General features: G+C 47.7%; 18 non-coding genes and 2 pseudogenes across 18 annotated transcripts; all 20 read left to right on the top strand.

Annotated features, from left to right (window-relative positions):
- Window positions 1-917: 917 nt before the first annotated feature.
- Window positions 918-1,108, top strand: LOC142267934 (U2 spliceosomal RNA). Its single transcript, XR_012733738.1, has one exon. It is a non-coding gene; the product is annotated as a U2 spliceosomal RNA (small nuclear RNA).
- A 1,117-nt stretch (window positions 1,109-2,225) lies between these two features.
- On the top strand, window positions 2,226-2,416 carry LOC142267933 (U2 spliceosomal RNA). Its single transcript, XR_012733737.1, has one exon. It is a non-coding gene; the product is annotated as a U2 spliceosomal RNA (small nuclear RNA).
- Window positions 2,417-3,533: 1,117 nt separating this feature from the next.
- Window positions 3,534-3,675, top strand: LOC142267892 (U2 spliceosomal RNA; annotated as a pseudogene).
- A 697-nt stretch (window positions 3,676-4,372) lies between these two features.
- LOC142267879 (U2 spliceosomal RNA) lies at window positions 4,373-4,567 on the top strand. The gene has a single exon (XR_012733692.1). It is a non-coding gene; the product is annotated as a U2 spliceosomal RNA (small nuclear RNA).
- A 1,117-nt stretch (window positions 4,568-5,684) lies between these two features.
- Window positions 5,685-5,875, top strand: LOC142267932 (U2 spliceosomal RNA). The gene has a single exon (XR_012733736.1). It is a non-coding gene; the product is annotated as a U2 spliceosomal RNA (small nuclear RNA).
- Window positions 5,876-6,992: 1,117 nt separating this feature from the next.
- Window positions 6,993-7,183, top strand: LOC142267931 (U2 spliceosomal RNA). The gene has a single exon (XR_012733735.1). It is a non-coding gene; the product is annotated as a U2 spliceosomal RNA (small nuclear RNA).
- A 1,117-nt stretch (window positions 7,184-8,300) lies between these two features.
- On the top strand, window positions 8,301-8,491 carry LOC142267930 (U2 spliceosomal RNA). The gene has a single exon (XR_012733734.1). It is a non-coding gene; the product is annotated as a U2 spliceosomal RNA (small nuclear RNA).
- Window positions 8,492-9,608: 1,117 nt separating this feature from the next.
- Window positions 9,609-9,799, top strand: LOC142267929 (U2 spliceosomal RNA). The gene has a single exon (XR_012733733.1). It is a non-coding gene; the product is annotated as a U2 spliceosomal RNA (small nuclear RNA).
- Window positions 9,800-10,916: 1,117 nt separating this feature from the next.
- On the top strand, window positions 10,917-11,107 carry LOC142267926 (U2 spliceosomal RNA). Its single transcript, XR_012733731.1, has one exon. It is a non-coding gene; the product is annotated as a U2 spliceosomal RNA (small nuclear RNA).
- Window positions 11,108-12,224: 1,117 nt separating this feature from the next.
- LOC142267925 (U2 spliceosomal RNA) lies at window positions 12,225-12,415 on the top strand. The gene has a single exon (XR_012733730.1). It is a non-coding gene; the product is annotated as a U2 spliceosomal RNA (small nuclear RNA).
- A 1,117-nt stretch (window positions 12,416-13,532) lies between these two features.
- On the top strand, window positions 13,533-13,659 carry LOC142267891 (U2 spliceosomal RNA; annotated as a pseudogene).
- A 684-nt stretch (window positions 13,660-14,343) lies between these two features.
- LOC142267881 (U2 spliceosomal RNA) lies at window positions 14,344-14,539 on the top strand. The gene has a single exon (XR_012733694.1). It is a non-coding gene; the product is annotated as a U2 spliceosomal RNA (small nuclear RNA).
- Window positions 14,540-16,458: 1,919 nt separating this feature from the next.
- LOC142267877 (U2 spliceosomal RNA) lies at window positions 16,459-16,652 on the top strand. The gene has a single exon (XR_012733690.1). It is a non-coding gene; the product is annotated as a U2 spliceosomal RNA (small nuclear RNA).
- A 1,919-nt stretch (window positions 16,653-18,571) lies between these two features.
- Window positions 18,572-18,765, top strand: LOC142267876 (U2 spliceosomal RNA). The gene has a single exon (XR_012733689.1). It is a non-coding gene; the product is annotated as a U2 spliceosomal RNA (small nuclear RNA).
- A 1,117-nt stretch (window positions 18,766-19,882) lies between these two features.
- On the top strand, window positions 19,883-20,073 carry LOC142267924 (U2 spliceosomal RNA). The gene has a single exon (XR_012733729.1). It is a non-coding gene; the product is annotated as a U2 spliceosomal RNA (small nuclear RNA).
- A 1,322-nt stretch (window positions 20,074-21,395) lies between these two features.
- On the top strand, window positions 21,396-21,580 carry LOC142267890 (U2 spliceosomal RNA). The gene has a single exon (XR_012733702.1). It is a non-coding gene; the product is annotated as a U2 spliceosomal RNA (small nuclear RNA).
- Window positions 21,581-22,697: 1,117 nt separating this feature from the next.
- On the top strand, window positions 22,698-22,888 carry LOC142267869 (U2 spliceosomal RNA). The gene has a single exon (XR_012733683.1). It is a non-coding gene; the product is annotated as a U2 spliceosomal RNA (small nuclear RNA).
- Window positions 22,889-24,005: 1,117 nt separating this feature from the next.
- On the top strand, window positions 24,006-24,196 carry LOC142267923 (U2 spliceosomal RNA). Its single transcript, XR_012733728.1, has one exon. It is a non-coding gene; the product is annotated as a U2 spliceosomal RNA (small nuclear RNA).
- Window positions 24,197-25,313: 1,117 nt separating this feature from the next.
- Window positions 25,314-25,504, top strand: LOC142267922 (U2 spliceosomal RNA). The gene has a single exon (XR_012733727.1). It is a non-coding gene; the product is annotated as a U2 spliceosomal RNA (small nuclear RNA).
- A 1,117-nt stretch (window positions 25,505-26,621) lies between these two features.
- On the top strand, window positions 26,622-26,812 carry LOC142267921 (U2 spliceosomal RNA). The gene has a single exon (XR_012733726.1). It is a non-coding gene; the product is annotated as a U2 spliceosomal RNA (small nuclear RNA).
- The last annotated feature ends 862 nt before the right edge of the window (window positions 26,813-27,674 follow it).

Genomic DNA, 27,674 nt, shown 5'->3' with positions numbered 1-27,674 from the left:
TGAATGGAATAGATCCCTTTTGGACAAAGTGGAGTCAGATGCTGCAGTGACCACAGGTGTGAGAGGATCTACAATTGGCATCTGGTGTTATCTCTCTGCTTCCACTCCAAATAAAGTTACCTGTTGTTACCTGAACGTCAAATACTAAGAATGGGCGGCCTATGAAAGAATTAGTACTTTCATTAAGTATACTAAACCGGCTAATTGGGAATAGACAAACTGTAAAAAGCCCTCTGAGAAAGCCCCTCTCTAACCTTTGTTAGTAAGCTTTTCTGTAGCCTGCCTGTTGATGTATTTTCGGTTTGAACAGTGCACAACATGAAGAGACGGAACACTGGCGGCTTGTCACAATGCCCCCCGATGACATCACAATAGCGCTGCTGCCTAGAAAACAAGCTGCGCAGAAGAAGTTGTTCTTTGGGTGGGAGGGTGGGCTAGTGGAAGGAGGGGGCAATCTCTTTTTTTCCCGGGTGGTAGGGGGATGACAGGAGAAGGGAAGCGGGTGGTGAGAAAGGTACAGAGGGCAGGGTTTGGGGGCTGGGAAGGAAAGGGAAAAGATTAGGGTTTGGGGATGATGAAAGGGCTTTCTACGGGTAAGGATGGCAAAGGGTGGCAGTGACGGAAAGTCAGGCAACCTGTCCTGTCCGTCTTTTTGTATCGTGAATTGGAAAGACTGCAAGGGGGAGGGGAGTTGCTTGCGCCCTAAAGGAGGAGTTATTCAGATTCATTGCAGTGGGCGGCGGCTGCAAAACGCACCATTCTTCTTGTTTTTGCTCTGCAAAGCAGCCTTTTCAAGGGTTGGCTTGGGTGACAAAATGTCTTGTGTAGGCGTGGGTTTGTCTCCCTCTCGCTCTCTCTCCCTAAGATGTGTCCGGCATAGGCCAGGGTGCCACTCGAGGCCCAAACCAATTCTGGTTATCGCTTCTCGGCCTTTTGGCTAAGATCAAGTGTAGTATCTGTTCTTATCAGTTTAATATCTGATACGTCCCCTATCTGGGGACCATATATTAAATGGATTTTTAGAACAGGGAGATGGAAAAAGAGCTTGCTCTGTCCACTCCACGCATTGACCTGGTATTGCAGTACCTCCAGGAACGGTGCACCCCTTCTTAACCCAGTTTCCAAAAGCAGAACTCGATTCACCTGATTCATATTAGCCCGATTAGCGAATTGAAATGAATTTTTATCTAACACACTTTTTACTTGCTTTATTCATCCAAATAGCAAACTCATCACCACTCAACTTCACCAACTCTGCTATGTCCCGTGCAGTATCTTGTTGTCAGTCTAATCTAGATCATGTGTAATTGAATGGAATAGATCCCTTTTGGACAAAGTGGAGTCAGATGCTGCAGTGACCACAGGTGTGAGAGGATCTACAATTGGCATCTGGTGTTATCTCTCTGCTTCCACTCCAAATAAAGTTACCTGTTGTTACCTGAACGTCAAATACTAAGAATGGGCGGCCTATGAAAGAATTAGTACTTTCATTAAGTATACTAAACCGGCTAATTGGGAATAGACAAACTGTAAAAAGCCCTCTGAGAAAGCCCCTCTCTAACCTTTGTTAGTAAGCTTTTCTGTAGCCTGCCTGTTGATGTATTTTCGGTTTGAACAGTGCACAACATGAAGAGACGGAACACTGGCGGCTTGTCACAATGCCCCCCGATGACATCACAATAGCGCTGCTGCCTAGAAAACAAGCTGCGCAGAAGAAGTTGTTCTTTGGGTGGGAGGGTGGGCTAGTGGAAGGAGGGGGCAATCTCTTTTTTTCCCGGGTGGTAGGGGGATGACAGGAGAAGGGAAGCGGGTGGTGAGAAAGGTACAGAGGGCAGGGTTTGGGGGCTGGGAAGGAAAGGGAAAAGATTAGGGTTTGGGGATGATGAAAGGGCTTTCTACGGGTAAGGATGGCAAAGGGTGGCAGTGACGGAAAGTCAGGCAACCTGTCCTGTCCGTCTTTTTGTATCGTGAATTGGAAAGACTGCAAGGGGGAGGGGAGTTGCTTGCGCCCTAAAGGAGGAGTTATTCAGATTCATTGCAGTGGGCGGCGGCTGCAAAACGCACCATTCTTCTTGTTTTTGCTCTGCAAAGCAGCCTTTTCAAGGGTTGGCTTGGGTGACAAAATGTCTTGTGTAGGCGTGGGTTTGTCTCCCTCTCGCTCTCTCTCCCTAAGATGTGTCCGGCATAGGCCAGGGTGCCACTCGAGGCCCAAACCAATTCTGGTTATCGCTTCTCGGCCTTTTGGCTAAGATCAAGTGTAGTATCTGTTCTTATCAGTTTAATATCTGATACGTCCCCTATCTGGGGACCATATATTAAATGGATTTTTAGAACAGGGAGATGGAAAAAGAGCTTGCTCTGTCCACTCCACGCATTGACCTGGTATTGCAGTACCTCCAGGAACGGTGCACCCCTTCTTAACCCAGTTTCCAAAAGCAGAACTCGATTCACCTGATTCATATTAGCCCGATTAGCGAATTGAAATGAATTTTTATCTAACACACTTTTTACTTGCTTTATTCATCCAAATAGCAAACTCATCACCACTCAACTTCACCAACTCTGCTATGTCCCGTGCAGTATCTTGTTGTCAGTCTAATCTAGATCATGTGTAATTGAATGGAATAGATCCCTTTTGGACAAAGTGGAGTCAGATGCTGCAGTGACCACAGGTGTGAGAGGATCTACAATTGGCATCTGGTGTTATCTCTCTGCTTCCACTCCAAATAAAGTTACCTGTTGTTACCTGAACGTCAAATACTAAGAATGGGCGGCCTATGAAAGAATTAGTACTTTCATTAAGTATACTAAACCGGCTAATTGGGAATAGACAAACTGTAAAAAGCCCTCTGAGAAAGCCCCTCTCTAACCTTTGTTAGTAAGCTTTTCTGTAGCCTGCCTGTTGATGTATTTTCGGTTTGAACAGTGCACAACATGAAGAGACGGAACACTGGCGGCTTGTCACAATGCCCCCCGATGACATCACAATAGCGCTGCTGCCTAGAAAACAAGCTGCGCAGAAGAAGTTGTTCTTTGGGTGGGAGGGTGGGCTAGTGGAAGGAGGGGGCAATCTCTTTTTTTCCCGGGTGGTAGGGGGATGACAGGAGAAGGGAAGCGGGTGGTGAGAAAGGTACAGAGGGCAGGGTTTGGGGGCTGGGAAGGAAAGGGAAAAGATTAGGGTTTGGGGATGATGAAAGGGCTTTCTACGGGTAAGGATGGCAAAGGGTGGCAGTGACGGAAAGTCAGGCAACCTGTCCTGTCCGTCTTTTTGTATCGTGAATTGGAAAGACTGCAAGGGGGAGGGGAGTTGCTTGCGCCCTAAAGGAGGAGTTATTCAGATTCATTGCAGTGGGCGGCGGCTGCAAAACGCACCATTCTTCTTGTTTTTGCTCTGCAAAGCAGCCTTTTCAAGGGTTGGCTTGGGTGACAAAATGTCTTGTGTAGGCGTGGGTTTGTCTCCCTCTCGCTCTCTCTCCCTAAGATGTGTCCGGCATAGGCCAGGGTGCCACTCGAGGCCCAAACCAATTCTGGTTATCGCTTCTCGGCCTTTTGGCTAAGATCAAGTGTAGTATCGTTCGAAAAGGTGGTTTAAGGCTCCGGCCACCTTAGTACAATGATGCAATGCACACTGGAAGGTTGCACTTGTTAGTACTTTGGGAGGATAGTATATCCATCTAGAGGAAACCATGGCCCTACCAGGATTGAGGCTATTAGACTGAGTAAGTGTGGGGGTTATGGTGCAATGTGCCCCAGGAATGGACACCCTGGAGGGAGTCTGAACTTGCTAGGTTGGGACCCTGGTAAGCCTCAGACTCTGTCGCACGCCGCGCCTTGCCTATTCATACTTTCCAAGCATATTGCCCTATCCTGGCCTTCTGGCTAAGAAGGGAAATTTTTATAATCCCGGTCGGAGGTCCGGTCAGCTTTGGGCTGAGAAACCAACACCCGGTTGGAGGTCCGGGTCAGCTTTGGCTGAGAAACCAACACCCGGTTGGAGGTCCGGTTAGCCTTGGGCTGAGAAACCAACACCCGGTTGGAGGTCCGGTCAGCCTTGGGCTGAGAAACCAACACCCGGTTGGAGGTCCGGTCAGCCTTGGGCTGAGAAACCAACACCGGTTGACGGTCCGGGCAGTCTCGGCTGCGAAACCAACGACTAGTAGCTCCCTACTCCACTTGGGTAAGATGCCTCGGTGGACGCTGGGAGCAACAACAAGGCTCAACCAGGCTTCGGCTTGGGGGAGCACCGAAGATCCCTGACCCTCGCTGTGGCCTTCTGGCTCGGAGGGACGGGGTTGATTTTTGGGGATCCTCTTCTCACGGAGGGGTCCACACGAATCCTAGCCTTTGCACTGTTTTTGGTGTGACTTCGGTCATGCATTTTTGCGGTGCTTTGGAAAGCTTCATTAAATCAAAATCTGTTCTTATCAGTTTAATATCTGATACGTCCCCTATCTGGGGACCATATATTAAATGGATTTTTAGAACAGGGAGATGGAAAAAGAGCTTGCTCTGTCCACTCCACGCATTGACCTGGTATTGCAGTACCTCCAGGAACGGTGCACCCCTTCTTAACCCAGTTTCCAAAAGCAGAACTCGATTCACCTGATTCATATTAGCCCGATTAGCGAATTGAAATGAATTTTTATCTAACACACTTTTTACTTGCTTTATTCATCCAAATAGCAAACTCATCACCACTCAACTTCACCAACTCTGCTATGTCCCGTGCAGTATCTTGTTGTCAGTCTAATCTAGATCATGTGTAATTGAATGGAATAGATCCCTTTTGGACAAAGTGGAGTCAGATGCTGCAGTGACCACAGGTGTGAGAGGATCTACAATTGGCATCTGGTGTTATCTCTCTGCTTCCACTCCAAATAAAGTTACCTGTTGTTACCTGAACGTCAAATACTAAGAATGGGCGGCCTATGAAAGAATTAGTACTTTCATTAAGTATACTAAACCGGCTAATTGGGAATAGACAAACTGTAAAAAGCCCTCTGAGAAAGCCCCTCTCTAACCTTTGTTAGTAAGCTTTTCTGTAGCCTGCCTGTTGATGTATTTTCGGTTTGAACAGTGCACAACATGAAGAGACGGAACACTGGCGGCTTGTCACAATGCCCCCCGATGACATCACAATAGCGCTGCTGCCTAGAAAACAAGCTGCGCAGAAGAAGTTGTTCTTTGGGTGGGAGGGTGGGCTAGTGGAAGGAGGGGGCAATCTCTTTTTTTCCCGGGTGGTAGGGGGATGACAGGAGAAGGGAAGCGGGTGGTGAGAAAGGTACAGAGGGCAGGGTTTGGGGGCTGGGAAGGAAAGGGAAAAGATTAGGGTTTGGGGATGATGAAAGGGCTTTCTACGGGTAAGGATGGCAAAGGGTGGCAGTGACGGAAAGTCAGGCAACCTGTCCTGTCCGTCTTTTTGTATCGTGAATTGGAAAGACTGCAAGGGGGAGGGGAGTTGCTTGCGCCCTAAAGGAGGAGTTATTCAGATTCATTGCAGTGGGCGGCGGCTGCAAAACGCACCATTCTTCTTGTTTTTGCTCTGCAAAGCAGCCTTTTCAAGGGTTGGCTTGGGTGACAAAATGTCTTGTGTAGGCGTGGGTTTGTCTCCCTCTCGCTCTCTCTCCCTAAGATGTGTCCGGCATAGGCCAGGGTGCCACTCGAGGCCCAAACCAATTCTGGTTATCGCTTCTCGGCCTTTTGGCTAAGATCAAGTGTAGTATCTGTTCTTATCAGTTTAATATCTGATACGTCCCCTATCTGGGGACCATATATTAAATGGATTTTTAGAACAGGGAGATGGAAAAAGAGCTTGCTCTGTCCACTCCACGCATTGACCTGGTATTGCAGTACCTCCAGGAACGGTGCACCCCTTCTTAACCCAGTTTCCAAAAGCAGAACTCGATTCACCTGATTCATATTAGCCCGATTAGCGAATTGAAATGAATTTTTATCTAACACACTTTTTACTTGCTTTATTCATCCAAATAGCAAACTCATCACCACTCAACTTCACCAACTCTGCTATGTCCCGTGCAGTATCTTGTTGTCAGTCTAATCTAGATCATGTGTAATTGAATGGAATAGATCCCTTTTGGACAAAGTGGAGTCAGATGCTGCAGTGACCACAGGTGTGAGAGGATCTACAATTGGCATCTGGTGTTATCTCTCTGCTTCCACTCCAAATAAAGTTACCTGTTGTTACCTGAACGTCAAATACTAAGAATGGGCGGCCTATGAAAGAATTAGTACTTTCATTAAGTATACTAAACCGGCTAATTGGGAATAGACAAACTGTAAAAAGCCCTCTGAGAAAGCCCCTCTCTAACCTTTGTTAGTAAGCTTTTCTGTAGCCTGCCTGTTGATGTATTTTCGGTTTGAACAGTGCACAACATGAAGAGACGGAACACTGGCGGCTTGTCACAATGCCCCCCGATGACATCACAATAGCGCTGCTGCCTAGAAAACAAGCTGCGCAGAAGAAGTTGTTCTTTGGGTGGGAGGGTGGGCTAGTGGAAGGAGGGGGCAATCTCTTTTTTTCCCGGGTGGTAGGGGGATGACAGGAGAAGGGAAGCGGGTGGTGAGAAAGGTACAGAGGGCAGGGTTTGGGGGCTGGGAAGGAAAGGGAAAAGATTAGGGTTTGGGGATGATGAAAGGGCTTTCTACGGGTAAGGATGGCAAAGGGTGGCAGTGACGGAAAGTCAGGCAACCTGTCCTGTCCGTCTTTTTGTATCGTGAATTGGAAAGACTGCAAGGGGGAGGGGAGTTGCTTGCGCCCTAAAGGAGGAGTTATTCAGATTCATTGCAGTGGGCGGCGGCTGCAAAACGCACCATTCTTCTTGTTTTTGCTCTGCAAAGCAGCCTTTTCAAGGGTTGGCTTGGGTGATAAAATGTCTTGTGTAGGCGTGGGTTTGTCTCCCTCTCGCTCTCTCTCCCTAAGATGTGTCCGGCATAGGCCAGGGTGCCACTCGAGGCCCAAACCAATTCTGGTTATCGCTTCTCGGCCTTTTGGCTAAGATCAAGTGTAGTATCTGTTCTTATCAGTTTAATATCTGATACGTCCCCTATCTGGGGACCATATATTAAATGGATTTTTAGAACAGGGAGATGGAAAAAGAGCTTGCTCTGTCCACTCCACGCATTGACCTGGTATTGCAGTACCTCCAGGAACGGTGCACCCCTTCTTAACCCAGTTTCCAAAAGCAGAACTCGATTCACCTGATTCATATTAGCCCGATTAGCGAATTGAAATGAATTTTTATCTAACACACTTTTTACTTGCTTTATTCATCCAAATAGCAAACTCATCACCACTCAACTTCACCAACTCTGCTATGTCCCGTGCAGTATCTTGTTGTCAGTCTAATCTAGATCATGTGTAATTGAATGGAATAGATCCCTTTTGGACAAAGTGGAGTCAGATGCTGCAGTGACCACAGGTGTGAGAGGATCTACAATTGGCATCTGGTGTTATCTCTCTGCTTCCACTCCAAATAAAGTTACCTGTTGTTACCTGAACGTCAAATACTAAGAATGGGCGGCCTATGAAAGAATTAGTACTTTCATTAAGTATACTAAACCGGCTAATTGGGAATAGACAAACTGTAAAAAGCCCTCTGAGAAAGCCCCTCTCTAACCTTTGTTAGTAAGCTTTTCTGTAGCCTGCCTGTTGATGTATTTTCGGTTTGAACAGTGCACAACATGAAGAGACGGAACACTGGCGGCTTGTCACAATGCCCCCCGATGACATCACAATAGCGCTGCTGCCTAGAAAACAAGCTGCGCAGAAGAAGTTGTTCTTTGGGTGGGAGGGTGGGCTAGTGGAAGGAGGGGGCAATCTCTTTTTTTCCCGGGTGGTAGGGGGATGACAGGAGAAGGGAAGCGGGTGGTGAGAAAGGTACAGAGGGCAGGGTTTGGGGGCTGGGAAGGAAAGGGAAAAGATTAGGGTTTGGGGATGATGAAAGGGCTTTCTACGGGTAAGGATGGCAAAGGGTGGCAGTGACGGAAAGTCAGGCAACCTGTCCTGTCCGTCTTTTTGTATCGTGAATTGGAAAGACTGCAAGGGGGAGGGGAGTTGCTTGCGCCCTAAAGGAGGAGTTATTCAGATTCATTGCAGTGGGCGGCGGCTGCAAAACGCACCATTCTTCTTGTTTTTGCTCTGCAAAGCAGCCTTTTCAAGGGTTGGCTTGGGTGACAAAATGTCTTGTGTAGGCGTGGGTTTGTCTCCCTCTCGCTCTCTCTCCCTAAGATGTGTCCGGCATAGGCCAGGGTGCCACTCGAGGCCCAAACCAATTCTGGTTATCGCTTCTCGGCCTTTTGGCTAAGATCAAGTGTAGTATCTGTTCTTATCAGTTTAATATCTGATACGTCCCCTATCTGGGGACCATATATTAAATGGATTTTTAGAACAGGGAGATGGAAAAAGAGCTTGCTCTGTCCACTCCACGCATTGACCTGGTATTGCAGTACCTCCAGGAACGGTGCACCCCTTCTTAACCCAGTTTCCAAAAGCAGAACTCGATTCACCTGATTCATATTAGCCCGATTAGCGAATTGAAATGAATTTTTATCTAACACACTTTTTACTTGCTTTATTCATCCAAATAGCAAACTCATCACCACTCAACTTCACCAACTCTGCTATGTCCCGTGCAGTATCTTGTTGTCAGTCTAATCTAGATCATGTGTAATTGAATGGAATAGATCCCTTTTGGACAAAGTGGAGTCAGATGCTGCAGTGACCACAGGTGTGAGAGGATCTACAATTGGCATCTGGTGTTATCTCTCTGCTTCCACTCCAAATAAAGTTACCTGTTGTTACCTGAACGTCAAATACTAAGAATGGGCGGCCTATGAAAGAATTAGTACTTTCATTAAGTATACTAAACCGGCTAATTGGGAATAGACAAACTGTAAAAAGCCCTCTGAGAAAGCCCCTCTCTAACCTTTGTTAGTAAGCTTTTCTGTAGCCTGCCTGTTGATGTATTTTCGGTTTGAACAGTGCACAACATGAAGAGACGGAACACTGGCGGCTTGTCACAATGCCCCCCGATGACATCACAATAGCGCTGCTGCCTAGAAAACAAGCTGCGCAGAAGAAGTTGTTCTTTGGGTGGGAGGGTGGGCTAGTGGAAGGAGGGGGCAATCTCTTTTTTTCCCGGGTGGTAGGGGGATGACAGGAGAAGGGAAGCGGGTGGTGAGAAAGGTACAGAGGGCAGGGTTTGGGGGCTGGGAAGGAAAGGGAAAAGATTAGGGTTTGGGGATGATGAAAGGGCTTTCTACGGGTAAGGATGGCAAAGGGTGGCAGTGACGGAAAGTCAGGCAACCTGTCCTGTCCGTCTTTTTGTATCGTGAATTGGAAAGACTGCAAGGGGGAGGGGAGTTGCTTGCGCCCTAAAGGAGGAGTTATTCAGATTCATTGCAGTGGGCGGCGGCTGCAAAACGCACCATTCTTCTTGTTTTTGCTCTGCAAAGCAGCCTTTTCAAGGGTTGGCTTGGGTGACAAAATGTCTTGTGTAGGCGTGGGTTTGTCTCCCTCTCGCTCTCTCTCCCTAAGATGTGTCCGGCATAGGCCAGGGTGCCACTCGAGGCCCAAACCAATTCTGGTTATCGCTTCTCGGCCTTTTGGCTAAGATCAAGTGTAGTATCTGTTCTTATCAGTTTAATATCTGATACGTCCCCTATCTGGGGACCATATATTAAATGGATTTTTAGAACAGGGAGATGGAAAAAGAGCTTGCTCTGTCCACTCCACGCATTGACCTGGTATTGCAGTACCTCCAGGAACGGTGCACCCCTTCTTAACCCAGTTTCCAAAAGCAGAACTCGATTCACCTGATTCATATTAGCCCGATTAGCGAATTGAAATGAATTTTTATCTAACACACTTTTTACTTGCTTTATTCATCCAAATAGCAAACTCATCACCACTCAACTTCACCAACTCTGCTATGTCCCGTGCAGTATCTTGTTGTCAGTCTAATCTAGATCATGTGTAATTGAATGGAATAGATCCCTTTTGGACAAAGTGGAGTCAGATGCTGCAGTGACCACAGGTGTGAGAGGATCTACAATTGGCATCTGGTGTTATCTCTCTGCTTCCACTCCAAATAAAGTTACCTGTTGTTACCTGAACGTCAAATACTAAGAATGGGCGGCCTATGAAAGAATTAGTACTTTCATTAAGTATACTAAACCGGCTAATTGGGAATAGACAAACTGTAAAAAGCCCTCTGAGAAAGCCCCTCTCTAACCTTTGTTAGTAAGCTTTTCTGTAGCCTGCCTGTTGATGTATTTTCGGTTTGAACAGTGCACAACATGAAGAGACGGAACACTGGCGGCTTGTCACAATGCCCCCCGATGACATCACAATAGCGCTGCTGCCTAGAAAACAAGCTGCGCAGAAGAAGTTGTTCTTTGGGTGGGAGGGTGGGCTAGTGGAAGGAGGGGGCAATCTCTTTTTTTCCCGGGTGGTAGGGGGATGACAGGAGAAGGGAAGCGGGTGGTGAGAAAGGTACAGAGGGCAGGGTTTGGGGGCTGGGAAGGAAAGGGAAAAGATTAGGGTTTGGGGATGATGAAAGGGCTTTCTACGGGTAAGGATGGCAAAGGGTGGCAGTGACGGAAAGTCAGGCAACCTGTCCTGTCCGTCTTTTTGTATCGTGAATTGGAAAGACTGCAAGGGGGAGGGGAGTTGCTTGCGCCCTAAAGGAGGAGTTATTCAGATTCATTGCAGTGGGCGGCGGCTGCAAAACGCACCATTCTTCTTGTTTTTGCTCTGCAAAGCAGCCTTTTCAAGGGTTGGCTTGGGTGACAAAATGTCTTGTGTAGGCGTGGGTTTGTCTCCCTCTCGCTCTCTCTCCCTAAGATGTGTCCGGCATAGGCCAGGGTGCCACTCGAGGCCCAAACCAATTCTGGTTATCGCTTCTCGGCCTTTTGGCTAAGATCAAGTGTAGTATCTGTTCTTATCAGTTTAATATCTGATACGTCCCCTATCTGGGGACCATATATTAAATGGATTTTTAGAACAGGGAGATGGAAAAAGAGCTTGCTCTGTCCACTCCACGCATTGACCTGGTATTGCAGTACCTCCAGGAACGGTGCACCCCTTCTTAACCCAGTTTCCAAAAGCAGAACTCGATTCACCTGATTCATATTAGCCCGATTAGCGAATTGAAATGAATTTTTATCTAACACACTTTTTACTTGCTTTATTCATCCAAATAGCAAACTCATCACCACTCAACTTCACCAACTCTGCTATGTCCCGTGCAGTATCTTGTTGTCAGTCTAATCTAGATCATGTGTAATTGAATGGAATAGATCCCTTTTGGACAAAGTGGAGTCAGATGCTGCAGTGACCACAGGTGTGAGAGGATCTACAATTGGCATCTGGTGTTATCTCTCTGCTTCCACTCCAAATAAAGTTACCTGTTGTTACCTGAACGTCAAATACTAAGAATGGGCGGCCTATGAAAGAATTAGTACTTTCATTAAGTATACTAAACCGGCTAATTGGGAATAGACAAACTGTAAAAAGCCCTCTGAGAAAGCCCCTCTCTAACCTTTGTTAGTAAGCTTTTCTGTAGCCTGCCTGTTGATGTATTTTCGGTTTGAACAGTGCACAACATGAAGAGACGGAACACTGGCGGCTTGTCACAATGCCCCCCGATGACATCACAATAGCGCTGCTGCCTAGAAAACAAGCTGCGCAGAAGAAGTTGTTCTTTGGGTGGGAGGGTGGGCTAGTGGAAGGAGGGGGCAATCTCTTTTTTTCCCGGGTGGTAGGGGGATGACAGGAGAAGGGAAGCGGGTGGTGAGAAAGGTACAGAGGGCAGGGTTTGGGGGCTGGGAAGGAAAGGGAAAAGATTAGGGTTTGGGGATGATGAAAGGGCTTTCTACGGGTAAGGATGGCAAAGGGTGGCAGTGACGGAAAGTCAGGCAACCTGTCCTGTCCGTCTTTTTGTATCGTGAATTGGAAAGACTGCAAGGGGGAGGGGAGTTGCTTGCGCCCTAAAGGAGGAGTTATTCAGATTCATTGCAGTGGGCGGCGGCTGCAAAACGCACCATTCTTCTTGTTTTTGCTCTGCAAAGCAGCCTTTTCAAGGGTTGGCTTGGGTGACAAAATGTCTTGTGTAGGCGTGGGTTTGTCTCCCTCTCGCTCTCTCTCCCTAAGATGTGTCCGGCATAGGCCAGGGTGCCACTCGAGGCCCAAACCAATTCTGGTTATCGCTTCTCGGCCTTTTGGCTAAGATCAAGTGTAGTATCTGTTCTTATCAGTTTAATATCTGATACGTCCCCTATCTGGGGACCATATATTAAATGGATTTTTAGAACAGGGAGATGGAAAAAGAGCTTGCTCTGTCCACTCCACGCATTGACCTGGTATTGCAGTACCTCCAGGAACGGTGCACCCCTTCTTAACCCAGTTTCCAAAAGCAGAACTCGATTCACCTGATTCATATTAGCCCGATTAGCGAATTGAAATGAATTTTTATCTAACACACTTTTTACTTGCTTTATTCATCCAAATAGCAAACTCATCACCACTCAACTTCACCAACTCTGCTATGTCCCGTGCAGTATCTTGTTGTCAGTCTAATCTAGATCATGTGTAATTGAATGGAATAGATCCCTTTTGGACAAAGTGGAGTCAGATGCTGCAGTGACCACAGGTGTGAGAGGATCTACAATTGGCATCTGGTGTTATCTCTCTGCTTCCACTCCAAATAAAGTTACCTGTTGTTACCTGAACGTCAAATACTAAGAATGGGCGGCCTATGAAAGAATTAGTACTTTCATTAAGTATACTAAACCGGCTAATTGGGAATAGACAAACTGTAAAAAGCCCTCTGAGAAAGCCCCTCTCTAACCTTTGTTAGTAAGCTTTTCTGTAGCCTGCCTGTTGATGTATTTTCGGTTTGAACAGTGCACAACATGAAGAGACGGAACACTGGCGGCTTGTCACAATGCCCCCCGATGACATCACAATAGCGCTGCTGCCTAGAAAACAAGCTGCGCAGAAGAAGTTGTTCTTTGGGTGGGAGGGTGGGCTAGTGGAAGGAGGGGGCAATCTCTTTTTTTCCCGGGTGGTAGGGGGATGACAGGAGAAGGGAAGCGGGTGGTGAGAAAGGTACAGAGGGCAGGGTTTGGGGGCTGGGAAGGAAAGGGAAAAGATTAGGGTTTGGGGATGATGAAAGGGCTTTCTACGGGTAAGGATGGCAAAGGGTGGCAGTGACGGAAAGTCAGGCAACCTGTCCTGTCCGTCTTTTTGTATCGTGAATTGGAAAGACTGCAAGGGGGAGGGGAGTTGCTTGCGCCCTAAAGGAGGAGTTATTCAGATTCATTGCAGTGGGCGGCGGCTGCAAAACGCACCATTCTTCTTGTTTTTGCTCTGCAAAGCAGCCTTTTCAAGGGTTGGCTTGGGTGACAAAATGTCTTGTGTAGGCGTGGGTTTGTCTCCCTCTCGCTCTCTCTCCCTAAGATGTGTCCGGCATAGGCCAGGGTGCCACTCGAGGCCCAAACCAATTCTGGTTATCGCTTCTCGGCCTTTTGGCTAAGATCAAGTGTAGTATCTGTGAGGCTCGGCAGATGCAATGCACACTGGAAGGTTGCGCTTGCTAGTACTCTTGATGTATAGTATATTCATCTAGAGGAAAACATGGCCCTACCAGGATCGAGGCTATTAGACTGAGTAAGTGTGGGGGCTATGGTGCAATGTGCCCCAGGACTGACGACCCTGGAGTGAGTCTGAGCTTGCTGGCTTGGGACCCCGGCGAGCCTTGGGCTCTGTAGCACACCGTACCTTGCCCTTTCATACTTTCTGAGCATATTGCTCTATCCCGGCCTTCTGGCTAGGAAGGGAAATTTTTATAATCATGGTCGGAGGTCCGTTCAGCTTTGGGCTGAGAAACCAACACCCGGTTGGAGGTCCGGGTCAGCTTCGGCTGAGAAACCAACACCCGGTTGGAGGTCTGGGTCAGCTTCGGCTGAGAAACCAACACCCGGTTGGAGGTCCGGGTCAGCTTCGGCTGAGAAACCAACACCCGGTTGGAGGTCCGGTTAGCCTTGGGCTGAGAAACCAACACCGGTTGACGGTCCGGGCAGTTTCGGCTGCGAAACCAACAACTAGTAGCTCTCTACTCCACTTGGGTAAGATGCCTGGGTGGACGCTGGGAGCAACGACAAGGCTCAACCAGGCTTCGGCTTGGGGGAGCACCGAAGATCCCTGACCCTTGCTGTGGCCTTCTGGCTCGGAGGGACGGGGTTGATTTTTGGGGACCCTCTCCTCACGGAGGGGTCCACACGAATCCTAGCCTTTGCACTGTTTTTGGTGTGACTTCGGTCATGCATTTTTTGCGGTGCTTTGGAAAGCTTCATTAAATCAAAATCTGTTCTTATCAGTTTAATATCTGATACGTCCCCTATCTGGGGACCATATATTAAATGGATTTTTAGAACAGGGAGATGGAAAAAGAGCTTGCTCTGTCCACTCCACGCATTGACCTGGTATTGCAGTACCTCCAGGAACGGTGCACCCCTTCTTAACCCAGTTTCCAAAAGCAGAACTCGATTCACCTGATTCATATTAGCCCGATTAGCGAATTGAAATGAATTTTTATCTAACACACTTTTTACTTGCTTTATTCATCCAAATAGCAAACTCATCACCACTCAACTTCACCAACTCTGCTATGTCCCGTGCAGTATCTTGTTGTCAGTCTAATCTAGATCATGTGTAATTGAATGGAATAGATCCCTTTTGGACAAAGTGGAGTCAGATGCTGCAGTGACCACAGGTGTGAGAGGATCTATAATTGGCATCTGGTGTTATCTCTCTGCTTCCACTCCAAATAAAGTTACCTGTTGTTACCTGAACGTCAAATACTAAGAATGGGCGGCCTATGAAAGAATTAGTACTTTCATTAAGTATACTAAACCGGCTAATTGGGAATAGACAAACTGTAAAAAGCCCTCTGAGAAAGCCCCTCTCTAACCTTTGATAGTAAGCTTTTCTGTAGCCTGCCTGTTGATGTATTTTCGGTTTGAACAGTGCACAACATGAAGAGACGGAACACTGGCGGCTTGTCACAATGCCCCCCGATGACATCACAATAGCGCTGCTGCCTAGAAAACAAGCTGCGCAGAAGAAGTTGTTCTTTGGGTGGGAGGGTGGGCTAGTGGAAGGAGGGGGCAATCTCTTTTTTTCCCGGGTGGTAGGGGGATGACAGGAGAAGGGAAGCGGGTGGTGAGAAAGGTACAGAGGGCAGGGTTTGGGGGCTGGGAAGGAAAGGGAAAAGATTAGGGTTTGGGGATGATGAAAGGGCTTTCTACGGGTAAGGATGGCAAAGGGTGGCAGTGACGGAAAGTCAGGCAACCTGTCCTGTCCGTCTTTTTGTATCGTGAATTGGAAAGACTGCAAGGGGGAGGGGAGTTGCTTGCGCCCTAAAGGAGGAGTTATTCAGATTCATTGCAGTGGGCGGCGGCTGCAAAACGCACCATTCTTCTTGTTTTTGCTCTGCAAAGCAGCCTTTTCAAGGGTTGGCTTGGGTGACAAAATGTCTTGTGTAGGCGTGGGTTTGTCTCCCTCTCGCTCTCTCTCCCTAAGATGTGTCCGGCATAGGCCAGGGTGCCACTCGAGGCCCAAACCAATTCTGGTTATCGCTTCTCGGCCTTTTGGCTAAGATCAAGTGTAGTGTTGTTCGAAGAGGTGGTTTAAGCTCCAGGCCACCTTAGTACAATGATACAATGCACACTGGAAGGTTGTGCTTGCTAGTACTCTGGGTGGATAGTATATTCATCTAGTGGAAAACATGGCCCTACCAGGATCGAGGCTATTAGACTGAGTAAGGATGGGGGGCTATGGTACAACGTGCCCCAGGACTGACGACCCTGGAGTGAGTCTGAGCTTGCTGGCTTGGGACCCCGGCAAGCCTTGGGCTCTGTAGCACACCGTACCTTGCCTTTTCATACTTTTTGAGCATATTACCCTATCCCGGCCTTCTGGCTAGGAAGGGAAATTTTTATAATCCCGGTCGGAGGTCTGGTCAGCTTTGGGCTGAGAAACTAACACCCGGTTGGAGGTCTGGGTCCGCTTCGGCTGAGAAACCAACACCCGGTTGGAGGTCTGGGTCAGCTTCGGCTGAGAAACCAACACCCGGTTGGAGGTCCGGTTAGCCTTGGGCTGAGAAACCAACACCGGTTGACGGTCCGGGCAGTTTCGGCTGCGAAACCAACAACTAGTAGCTCTCTACTCCACTTGGGTAAGATGCCTGGGTGGACGCTGGGAGCAACGACAAGGCTCAACCAGGCTTCTGCTTGGGGGAGCACCGAAGATCCCTGACCCTTGCTGTGGCCTTCTGGCTCGGAGGGACAGGGTTGATTTTTGGGGACCCTCTCCTCACGGTGGGGTCCACACGAATCCTAGCCTTTGCACTGTTTTTGGTGTGACTTCGGTCATGCATTTTTTGTGGTGCTTTGGAAAGCTTCATTAAATCAAAAAATCTGTTCTTATCAGTTTAATATCTGATACGTCCCCTATCTGGGGACCATATATTAAATGGATTTTTAGAACAGGGAGATGGAAAAAGAGCTTGCTCTGTCCACTCCACGCATTGACCTGGTATTGCAGTACCTCCAGGAACGGTGCACCCCTTCTTAACCCAGTTTCCAAAAGCAGAACTCGATTCACCTGATTCATATTAGCCCGATTAGCGAATTGAAATGAATTTTTATCTAACACACTTTTTACTTGCTTTATTCATCCAAATAGCAAACTCATCACCACTCAACTTCACCAACTCTGCTATGTCCCGTGCAGTATCTTGTTGTCAGTCTAATCTAGATCATGTGTAATTGAATGGAATAGATCCCTTTTGGACAAAGTGGAGTCAGATGCTGCAGTGACCACAGGTGTGAGAGGATCTATAATTGGCATCTGGTGTTATCTCTCTGCTTCCACTCCAAATAAAGTTACCTGTTGTTACCTGAACGTCAAATACTAAGAATGGGCGGCCTATGAAAGAATTAGTACTTTCATTAAGTATACTAAACCGGCTAATTGGGAATAGACAAACTGTAAAAAGCCCTCTGAGAAAGCCCCTCTCTAACCTTTGATAGTAAGCTTTTCTGTAGCCTGCCTGTTGATGTATTTTCGGTTTGAACAGTGCACAACATGAAGAGACGGAACACTGGCGGCTTGTCACAATGCCCCCCGATGACATCACAATAGCGCTGCTGCCTAGAAAACAAGCTGCGCAGAAGAAGTTGTTCTTTGGGTGGGAGGGTGGGCTAGTGGAAGGAGGGGGCAATCTCTTTTTTTCCCGGGTGGTAGGGGGATGACAGGAGAAGGGAAGCGGGTGGTGAGAAAGGTACAGAGGGCAGGGTTTGGGGGCTGGGAAGGAAAGGGAAAAGATTAGGGTTTGGGGATGATGAAAGGGCTTTCTACGGGTAAGGATGGCAAAGGGTGGCAGTGACGGAAAGTCAGGCAACCTGTCCTGTCCGTCTTTTTGTATCGTGAATTGGAAAGACTGCAAGGGGGAGGGGAGTTGCTTGCGCCCTAAAGGAGGAGTTATTCAGATTCATTGCAGTGGGCGGCGGCTGCAAAACGCACCATTCTTCTTGTTTTTGCTCTGCAAAGCAGCCTTTTCAAGGGTTGGCTTGGGTGACAAAATGTCTTGTGTAGGCGTGGGTTTGTCTCCCTCTCGCTCTCTCTCCCTAAGATGTGTCCGGCATAGGCCAGGGTGCCACTCGAGGCCCAAACCAATTCTGGTTATCGCTTCTCGGCCTTTTGGCTAAGATCAAGTGTAGTGTTGTTCGAAGAGGTGGTTTAAGCTCCAGGCCACCTTAGTACAATGATACAATGCACACTGGAAGGTTGTGCTTGCTAGTACTCTGGGTGGATAGTATATTCATCTAGTGGAAAACATGGCCCTACCAGGATCGAGGCTATTAGACTGAGTAAGGATGGGGGGCTATGGTACAACGTGCCCCAGGACTGACGACCCTGGAGTGAGTCTGAGCTTGCTGGCTTGGGACCCCGGCAAGCCTTGGGCTCTGTAGCACACCGTACCTTGCCTTTTCATACTTTTTGAGCATATTACCCTATCCCGGCCTTCTGGCTAGGAAGGGAAATTTTTATAATCCCGGTCGGAGGTCTGGTCAGCTTTGGGCTGAGAAACTAACACCCGGTTGGAGGTCTGGGTCCGCTTCGGCTGAGAAACCAACACCCGGTTGGAGGTCTGGGTCAGCTTCGGCTGAGAAACCAACACCCGGTTGGAGGTCCGGTTAGCCTTGGGCTGAGAAACCAACACCGGTTGACGGTCCGGGCAGTTTCGGCTGCGAAACCAACAACTAGTAGCTCTCTACTCCACTTGGGTAAGATGCCTGGGTGGACGCTGGGAGCAACGACAAGGCTCAACCAGGCTTCTGCTTGGGGGAGCACCGAAGATCCCTGACCCTTGCTGTGGCCTTCTGGCTCGGAGGGACAGGGTTGATTTTTGGGGACCCTCTCCTCACGGTGGGGTCCACACGAATCCTAGCCTTTGCACTGTTTTTGGTGTGACTTCGGTCATGCATTTTTTGTGGTGCTTTGGAAAGCTTCATTAAATCAAAAAATCTGTTCTTATCAGTTTAATATCTGATACGTCCCCTATCTGGGGACCATATATTAAATGGATTTTTAGAACAGGGAGATGGAAAAAGAGCTTGCTCTGTCCACTCCACGCATTGACCTGGTATTGCAGTACCTCCAGGAACGGTGCACCCCTTCTTAACCCAGTTTCCAAAAGCAGAACTCGATTCACCTGATTCATATTAGCCCGATTAGCGAATTGAAATGAATTTTTATCTAACACACTTTTTACTTGCTTTATTCATCCAAATAGCAAACTCATCACCACTCAACTTCACCAACTCTGCTATGTCCCGTGCAGTATCTTGTTGTCAGTCTAATCTAGATCATGTGTAATTGAATGGAATAGATCCCTTTTGGACAAAGTGGAGTCAGATGCTGCAGTGACCACAGGTGTGAGAGGATCTACAATTGGCATCTGGTGTTATCTCTCTGCTTCCACTCCAAATAAAGTTACCTGTTGTTACCTGAACGTCAAATACTAAGAATGGGCGGCCTATGAAAGAATTAGTACTTTCATTAAGTATACTAAACCGGCTAATTGGGAATAGACAAACTGTAAAAAGCCCTCTGAGAAAGCCCCTCTCTAACCTTTGTTAGTAAGCTTTTCTGTAGCCTGCCTGTTGATGTATTTTCGGTTTGAACAGTGCACAACATGAAGAGACGGAACACTGGCGGCTTGTCACAATGCCCCCCGATGACATCACAATAGCGCTGCTGCCTAGAAAACAAGCTGCGCAGAAGAAGTTGTTCTTTGGGTGGGAGGGTGGGCTAGTGGAAGGAGGGGGCAATCTCTTTTTTTCCCGGGTGGTAGGGGGATGACAGGAGAAGGGAAGCGGGTGGTGAGAAAGGTACAGAGGGCAGGGTTTGGGGGCTGGGAAGGAAAGGGAAAAGATTAGGGTTTGGGGATGATGAAAGGGCTTTCTACGGGTAAGGATGGCAAAGGGTGGCAGTGACGGAAAGTCAGGCAACCTGTCCTGTCCGTCTTTTTGTATCGTGAATTGGAAAGACTGCAAGGGGGAGGGGAGTTGCTTGCGCCCTAAAGGAGGAGTTATTCAGATTCATTGCAGTGGGCGGCGGCTGCAAAACGCACCATTCTTCTTGTTTTTGCTCTGCAAAGCAGCCTTTTCAAGGGTTGGCTTGGGTGACAAAATGTCTTGTGTAGGCGTGGGTTTGTCTCCCTCTCGCTCTCTCTCCCTAAGATGTGTCCGGCATAGGCCAGGGTGCCACTCGAGGCCCAAACCAATTCTGGTTATCGCTTCTCGGCCTTTTGGCTAAGATCAAGTGTAGTATCTGTTCTTATCAGTTTAATATCTGATACGTCCCCTATCTGGGGACCATATATTAAATGGATTTTTAGAACAGGGAGATGGAAAAAGAGCTTGCTCTGTCCACTCCACGCATTGACCTGGTATTGCAGTACCTCCAGGAACGGTGCACCCCTTCTTAACCCAGTTTCCAAAAGCAGAACTCGATTCACCTGATTCATATTAGCCCGATTAGCGAATTGAAATGAATTTTTATCTAACACACTTTTTACTTGCTTTATTCATCCAAATAGCAAACTCATCACCACTCAACTTCACCAACTCTGCTATGTCCCGTGCAGTATCTTGTTGTCAGTCTAATCTAGATCATATGTAATTGAATGGAATAGATCCCTTTTGGACAAAGTGGAGTCAGATGCTGCAGTGACCACAGGTGTGAGAGGATCTACAATTGGCATCTGGTGTTATCTCTCTGCTTCCACTCCAAATAAAGTTACCTGTTGTTACCTGAACGTCAAATACTAAGAATGGGCGGCCTATGAAAGAATTAGTACTTTCATTAAGTATACTAAACCGGCTAATTGGGAATAGACAAACTGTAAAAAGCCCTCTGAGAAAGCCCCTCTCTAACCTTTGTTAGTAAGCTTTTCTGTAGCCTGCCTGTTGATGTATTTTCGGTTTGAACAGTGCACAACATGAAGAGACGGAACACTGGCGGCTTGTCACAATGCCCCCCGATGACATCACAATAGCGCTGCTGCCTAGAAAACAAGCTGCGCAGAAGAAGTTGTTCTTTGGGTGGGAGGGTGGGCTAGTGGAAGGAGGGGGCAATCTCTTTTTTTCCCGGGTGGTAGGGGGATGACAGGAGAAGGGAAGCGGGTGGTGAGAAAGGTACAGAGGGCAGGGTTTGGGGGCTGGGAAGGAAAGGGAAAAGATTAGGGTTTGGGGATGATGAAAGGGCTTTCTACGGGTAAGGATGGCAAAGGGTGGCAGTGACGGAAAGTCAGGCAACCTGTCCTGTCCGTCTTTTTGTATCGTGAATTGGAAAGACTGCAAGGGGGAGGGGAGTTGCTTGCGCCCTAAAGGAGGAGTTATTCAGATTCATTGCAGTGGGCGGCGGCTGCAAAACGCACCATTCTTCTTGTTTTTGCTCTGCAAAGCAGCCTTTTCAAGGGTTGGCTTGGGTGACAAAATGTCTTGTGTAGGCGTGGGTTTGTCTCCCTCTCGCTCTCTCTCCCTAAGATGTGTCCGGCATAGGCCAGGGTGCCACTCGAGGCCCAAACCAATTCTGGTTATCGCTTCTCGGCCTTTTGGCTAAGATCAAGTGTAGTCCCTTCACTGGGTTTGCCTTGGTCTTGGCTGGGAGGGGCCCGGGCTTGCACAACCGCCGGCCTCGGGGATTGTTGCGCCTTTTGGTGCTTACGTCCCCTTATGGCTGGTGGTTCCTGGGCTCGGGAGGCGATCACCTGCGGCACTGCGCTTTTGTGTGGTGGCCGATGACCGTTTTCTGAAAATTGCGGATGTAATCTCATCTGTTCTTATCAGTTTAATATCTGATACGTTCCCTATCTGGGGACCATATATTAAATGGATTTTTAGAACAGGGAGATGGAAAAAGAGCTTGCTCTGTCCACTCCACGCATTGACCTGGTATTGCAGTACCTCCAGGAACGGTGCACCCCTTCTTAACCCAGTTTCCAAAAGCAGAACTCGATTCACCTGATTCATATTAGCCCGATTAGCGAATTGAAATGAATTTTTATCTAACACACTTTTTACTTGCTTTATTCATCCAAATAGCAAACTCATCACCACTCAACTTCACCAACTCTGCTATGTCCCGTGCAGTATCTTGTTGTCAGTCTAATCTAGATCATGTGTAATTGAATGGAATAGATCCCTTTTGGACAAAGTGGAGTCAGATGCTGCAGTGACCACAGGTGTGAGAGGATCTACAATTGGCATCTGGTGTTATCTCTCTGCTTCCACTCCAAATAAAGTTACCTGTTGTTACCTGAACGTCAAATACTAAGAATGGGCGGCCTATGAAAGAATTAGTACTTTCATTAAGTATACTAAACCGGCTAATTGGGAATAGACAAACTGTAAAAAGCCCTCTGAGAAAGCCCCTCTCTAACCTTTGTTAGTAAGCTTTTCTGTAGCCTGCCTGTTGATGTATTTTCGGTTTGAACAGTGCACAACATGAAGAGACGGAACACTGGCGGCTTGTCACAATGCCCCCCGATGACATCACAATAGCGCTGCTGCCTAGAAAACAAGCTGCGCAGAAGAAGTTGTTCTTTGGGTGGGAGGGTGGGCTAGTGGAAGGAGGGGGCAATCTCTTTTTTTCCCGGGTGGTAGGGGGATGACAGGAGAAGGGAAGCGGGTGGTGAGAAAGGTACAGAGGGCAGGGTTTGGGGGCTGGGAAGGAAAGGGAAAAGATTAGGGTTTGGGGATGATGAAAGGGCTTTCTACGGGTAAGGATGGCAAAGGGTGGCAGTGACGGAAAGTCAGGCAACCTGTCCTGTCCGTCTTTTTGTATCGTGAATTGGAAAGACTGCAAGGGGGAGGGGAGTTGCTTGCGCCCTAAAGGAGGAGTTATTCAGATTCATTGCAGTGGGCGGCGGCTGCAAAACGCACCATTCTTCTTGTTTTTGCTCTGCAAAGCAGCCTTTTCAAGGGTTGGCTTGGGTGACAAAATGTCTTGTGTAGGCGTGGGTTTGTCTCCCTCTCGCTCTCTCTCCCTAAGATGTGTCCGGCATAGGCCAGGGTGCCACTCGAGGCCCAAACCAATTCTGGTTATCGCTTCTCGGCCTTTTGGCTAAGATCAAGTGTAGTATCTGTTCTTATCAGTTTAATATCTGATACGTCCCCTATCTGAAGACCATATATTAAATGGATTTTTAGAACAGGGAGATGGAAAAAGAGCTTGCTCTGTCCACTCCACGCATTGACCTGGTATTGCAGTACCTCCAGGAACGGTGCACCCCTTCTTAACCCAGTTTCCAAAAGCAGAACTCGATTCACCTGATTCATATTAGCCCGATTAGCGAATTGAAATGAATTTTTATCTAACACACTTTTTACTTGCTTTATTCATCCAAATAGCAAACTCATCACCACTCAACTTCACCAACTCTGCTATGTCCCGTGCAGTATCTTGTTGTCAGTCTAATCTAGATCATGTGTAATTGAATGGAATAGATCCCTTTTGGACAAAGTGGAGTCAGATGCTGCAGTGACCACAGGTGTGAGAGGATCTACAATTGGCATCTGGTGTTATCTCTCTGCTTCCACTCCAAATAAAGTTACCTGTTGTTACCTGAACGTCAAATACTAAGACTGGGCGGCCTATGAAAGAATTAGTACTTTCATTAAGTATACTAAACCGGCTAATTGGGAATAGACAAACTGTAAAAAGCCCTCTGAGAAAGCCCCTCTCTAACCTTTGTTAGTAAGCTTTTCTGTAGCCTGCCTGTTGATGTATTTTCGGTTTGAACAGTGCACAACATGAAGAGACGGAACACTGGCGGCTTGTCACAATGCCCCCCGATGACATCACAATAGCGCTGCTGCCTAGAAAACAAGCTGCGCAGAAGAAGTTGTTCTTTGGGTGGGAGGGTGGGCTAGTGGAAGGAGGGGGCAATCTCTTTTTTTCCCGGGTGGTAGGGGGATGACAGGAGAAGGGAAGCGGGTGGTGAGAAAGGTACAGAGGGCAGGGTTTGGGGGCTGGGAAGGAAAGGGAAAAGATTAGGGTTTGGGGATGATGAAAGGGCTTTCTACGGGTAAGGATGGCAAAGGGTGGCAGTGACGGAAAGTCAGGCAACCTGTCCTGTCCGTCTTTTTGTATCGTGAATTGGAAAGACTGCAAGGGGGAGGGGAGTTGCTTGCGCCCTAAAGGAGGAGTTATTCAGATTCATTGCAGTGGGCGGCGGCTGCAAAACGCACCATTCTTCTTGTTTTTGCTCTGCAAAGCAGCCTTTTCAAGGGTTGGCTTGGGTGACAAAATGTCTTGTGTAGGCGTGGGTTTGTCTCCCTCTCGCTCTCTCTCCCTAAGATGTGTCCGGCATAGGCCAGGGTGCCACTCGAGGCCCAAACCAATTCTGGTTATCGCTTCTCGGCCTTTTGGCTAAGATCAAGTGTAGTATCTGTTCTTATCAGTTTAATATCTGATACGTCCCCTATCTGGGGACCATATATTAAATGGATTTTTAGAACAGGGAGATGGAAAAAGAGCTTGCTCTGTCCACTCCACGCATTGACCTGGTATTGCAGTACCTCCAGGAACGGTGCACCCCTTCTTAACCCAGTTTCCAAAAGCAGAACTCGATTCACCTGATTCATATTAGCCCGATTAGCGAATTGAAATGAATTTTTATCTAACACACTTTTTACTTGCTTTATTCATCCAAATAGCAAACTCATCACCACTCAACTTCACCAACTCTGCTATGTCCCGTGCAGTATCTTGTTGTCAGTCTAATCTAGATCATGTGTAATTGAATGGAATAGATCCCTTTTGGACAAAGTGGAGTCAGATGCTGCAGTGACCACAGGTGTGAGAGGATCTACAATTGGCATCTGGTGTTATCTCTCTGCTTCCACTCCAAATAAAGTTACCTGTTGTTACCTGAACGTCAAATACTAAGAATGGGCGGCCTATGAAAGAATTAGTACTTTCATTAAGTATACTAAACCGGCTAATTGGGAATAGACAAACTGTAAAAAGCCCTCTGAGAAAGCCCCTCTCTAACCTTTGTTAGTAAGCTTTTCTGTAGCCTGCCTGTTGATGTATTTTCGGTTTGAACAGTGCACAACATGAAGAGACGGAACACTGGCGGCTTGTCACAATGCCCCCCGATGACATCACAATAGCGCTGCTGCCTAGAAAACAAGCTGCGCAGAAGAAGTTGTTCTTTGGGTGGGAGGGTGGGCTAGTGGAAGGAGGGGGCAATCTCTTTTTTTCCCGGGTGGTAGGGGGATGACAGGAGAAGGGAAGCGGGTGGTGAGAAAGGTACAGAGGGCAGGGTTTGGGGGCTGGGAAGGAAAGGGAAAAGATTAGGGTTTGGGGATGATGAAAGGGCTTTCTACGGGTAAGGATGGCAAAGGGTGGCAGTGACGGAAAGTCAGGCAACCTGTCCTGTCCGTCTTTTTGTATCGTGAATTGGAAAGACTGCAAGGGGGAGGGGAGTTGCTTGCGCCCTAAAGGAGGAGTTATTCAGATTCATTGCAGTGGGCGGCGGCTGCAAAACGCACCATTCTTCTTGTTTTTGCTCTGCAAAGCAGCCTTTTCAAGGGTTGGCTTGGGTGACAAAATGTCTTGTGTAGGCGTGGGTTTGTCTCCCTCTCGCTCTCTCTCCCTAAGATGTGTCCGGCATAGGCCAGGGTGCCACTCGAGGCCCAAACCAATTCTGGTTATCGCTTCTCGGCCTTTTGGCTAAGATCAAGTGTAGTATCTGTTCTTATCAGTTTAATATCTGATACGTCCCCTATCTGGGGACCATATATTAAATGGATTTTTAGAACAGGGAGATGGAAAAAGAGCTTGCTCTGTCCACTCCACGCATTGACCTGGTATTGCAGTACCTCCAGGAACGGTGCACCCCTTCTTAACCCAGTTTCCAAAAGCAGAACTCGATTCACCTGATTCATATTAGCCCGATTAGCGAATTGAAATGAATTTTTATCTAACACACTTTTTACTTGCTTTATTCATCCAAATAGCAAACTCATCACCACTCAACTTCACCAACTCTGCTATGTCCCGTGCAGTATCTTGTTGTCAGTCTAATCTAGATCATGTGTAATTGAATGGAATAGATCCCTTTTGGACAAAGTGGAGTCAGATGCTGCAGTGACCACAGGTGTGAGAGGATCTACAATTGGCATCTGGTGTTATCTCTCTGCTTCCACTCCAAATAAAGTTACCTGTTGTTACCTGAACGTCAAATACTAAGAATGGGCGGCCTATGAAAGAATTAGTACTTTCATTAAGTATACTAAACCGGCTAATTGGGAATAGACAAACTGTAAAAAGCCCTCTGAGAAAGCCCCTCTCTAACCTTTGTTAGTAAGCTTTTCTGTAGCCTGCCTGTTGATGTATTTTCGGTTTGAACAGTGCACAACATGAAGAGACGGAACACTGGCGGCTTGTCACAATGCCCCCCGATGACATCACAATAGCGCTGCTGCCTAGAAAACAAGCTGCGCAGAAGAAGTTGTTCTTTGGGTGGGAGGGTGGGCTAGTGGAAGGAGGGGGCAATCTCTTTTTTTCCCGGGTGGTAGGGGGATGACAGGAGAAGGGAAGCGGGTGGTGAGAAAGGTACAGAGGGCAGGGTTTGGGGGCTGGGAAGGAAAGGGAAAAGATTAGGGTTTGGGGATGATGAAAGGGCTTTCTACGGGTAAGGATGGCAAAGGGTGGCAGTGACGGAAAGTCAGGCAACCTGTCCTGTCCGTCTTTTTGTATCGTGAATTGGAAAGACTGCAAGGGGGAGGGGAGTTGCTTGCGCCCTAAAGGAGGAGTTATTCAGATTCATTGCAGTGGGCGGCGGCTGCAAAACGCACCATTCTTCTTGTTTTTGCTCTGCAAAGCAGCCTTTTCAAGGGTTGGCTTGGGTGACAAAATGTCTTGTGTAGGCGTGGGTTTGTCTCCCTCTCGCTCTCTCTCCCTAAGATGTGTCCGGCATAGGCCAGGGTGCCACTCGAGGCCCAAACCAATTCTGGTTATCGCTTCTCGGCCTTTTGGCTAAGATCAAGTGTAGTATCTGTTCTTATCAGTTTAATATCTGATACGTCCCCTATCTGGGGACCATATATTAAATGGATTTTTAGAACAGGGAGATGGAAAAAGAGCTTGCTCTGTCCACTCCACGCATTGACCTGGTATTGCAGTACCTCCAGGAACGGTGCACCCCTTCTTAACCCAGTTTCCAAAAGCAGAACTCGATTCACCTGATTCATATTAGCCCGATTAGCGAATTGAAATGAATTTTTATCTAACACACTTTTTACTTGCTTTATTCATCCAAATAGCAAACTCATCACCACTCAACTTCACCAACTCTGCTATGTCCCGTGCAGTATCTTGTTGTCAGTCTAATCTAGATCATGTGTAATTGAATGGAATAGATCCCTTTTGGACAAAGTGGAGTCAGATGCTGCAGTGACCACAGGTGTGAGAGGATCTACAATTGGCATCTGGTGTTATCTCTCTGCTTCCACTCCAAATAAAGTTACCTGTTGTTACCTGAACGTCAAATACTAAGAATGGGCGGCCTATGAAAGAATTAGTACTTTCATTAAGTATACTAAACCGGCTAATTGGGAATAGACAAACTGTAAAAAGCCCTCTGAGAAAGCCCCTCTCTAACCTTTGTTAGTAAGCTTTTCTGTAGCCTGCCTGTTGATGTATTTTCGGTTTGAACAGTGCACAACATGAAGAGACGGAACACTGGCGGCTTGTCACAATGCCCCCCGATGACATCACAATAGCGCTGCTGCCTAGAAAACAAGCTGCGCAGAAGAAGTTGTTCTTTGGGTGGGAGGGTGGGCTAGTGGAAGGAGGGGGCAATCTCTTTTTTTCCCGGGTGGTAGGGGGATGACAGGAGAAGGGAAGCGGGTGGTGAGAAAGGTACAGAGGGCAGGGTTTGGGGGCTGGGAAGGAAAGGGAAAAGATTAGGGTTTGGGGATGATGAAAGGGCTTTCTACGGGTAAGGATGGCAAAGGGTGGCAGTGACGGAAAGTCAGGCAACCTGTCCTGTCCGTCTTTTTGTATCGTG

The sequence above is a fragment of the Anomaloglossus baeobatrachus genome, unplaced genomic scaffold (assembly GCF_048569485.1).
Source record: "Anomaloglossus baeobatrachus isolate aAnoBae1 unplaced genomic scaffold, aAnoBae1.hap1 Scaffold_2973, whole genome shotgun sequence".
Lineage (NCBI taxonomy): Eukaryota > Metazoa > Chordata > Amphibia > Anura > Aromobatidae > Anomaloglossus > Anomaloglossus baeobatrachus.
Note: the sequence above shows the minus strand (reverse complement) of the source record. Positions and strands in the feature narration are given on the sequence as shown.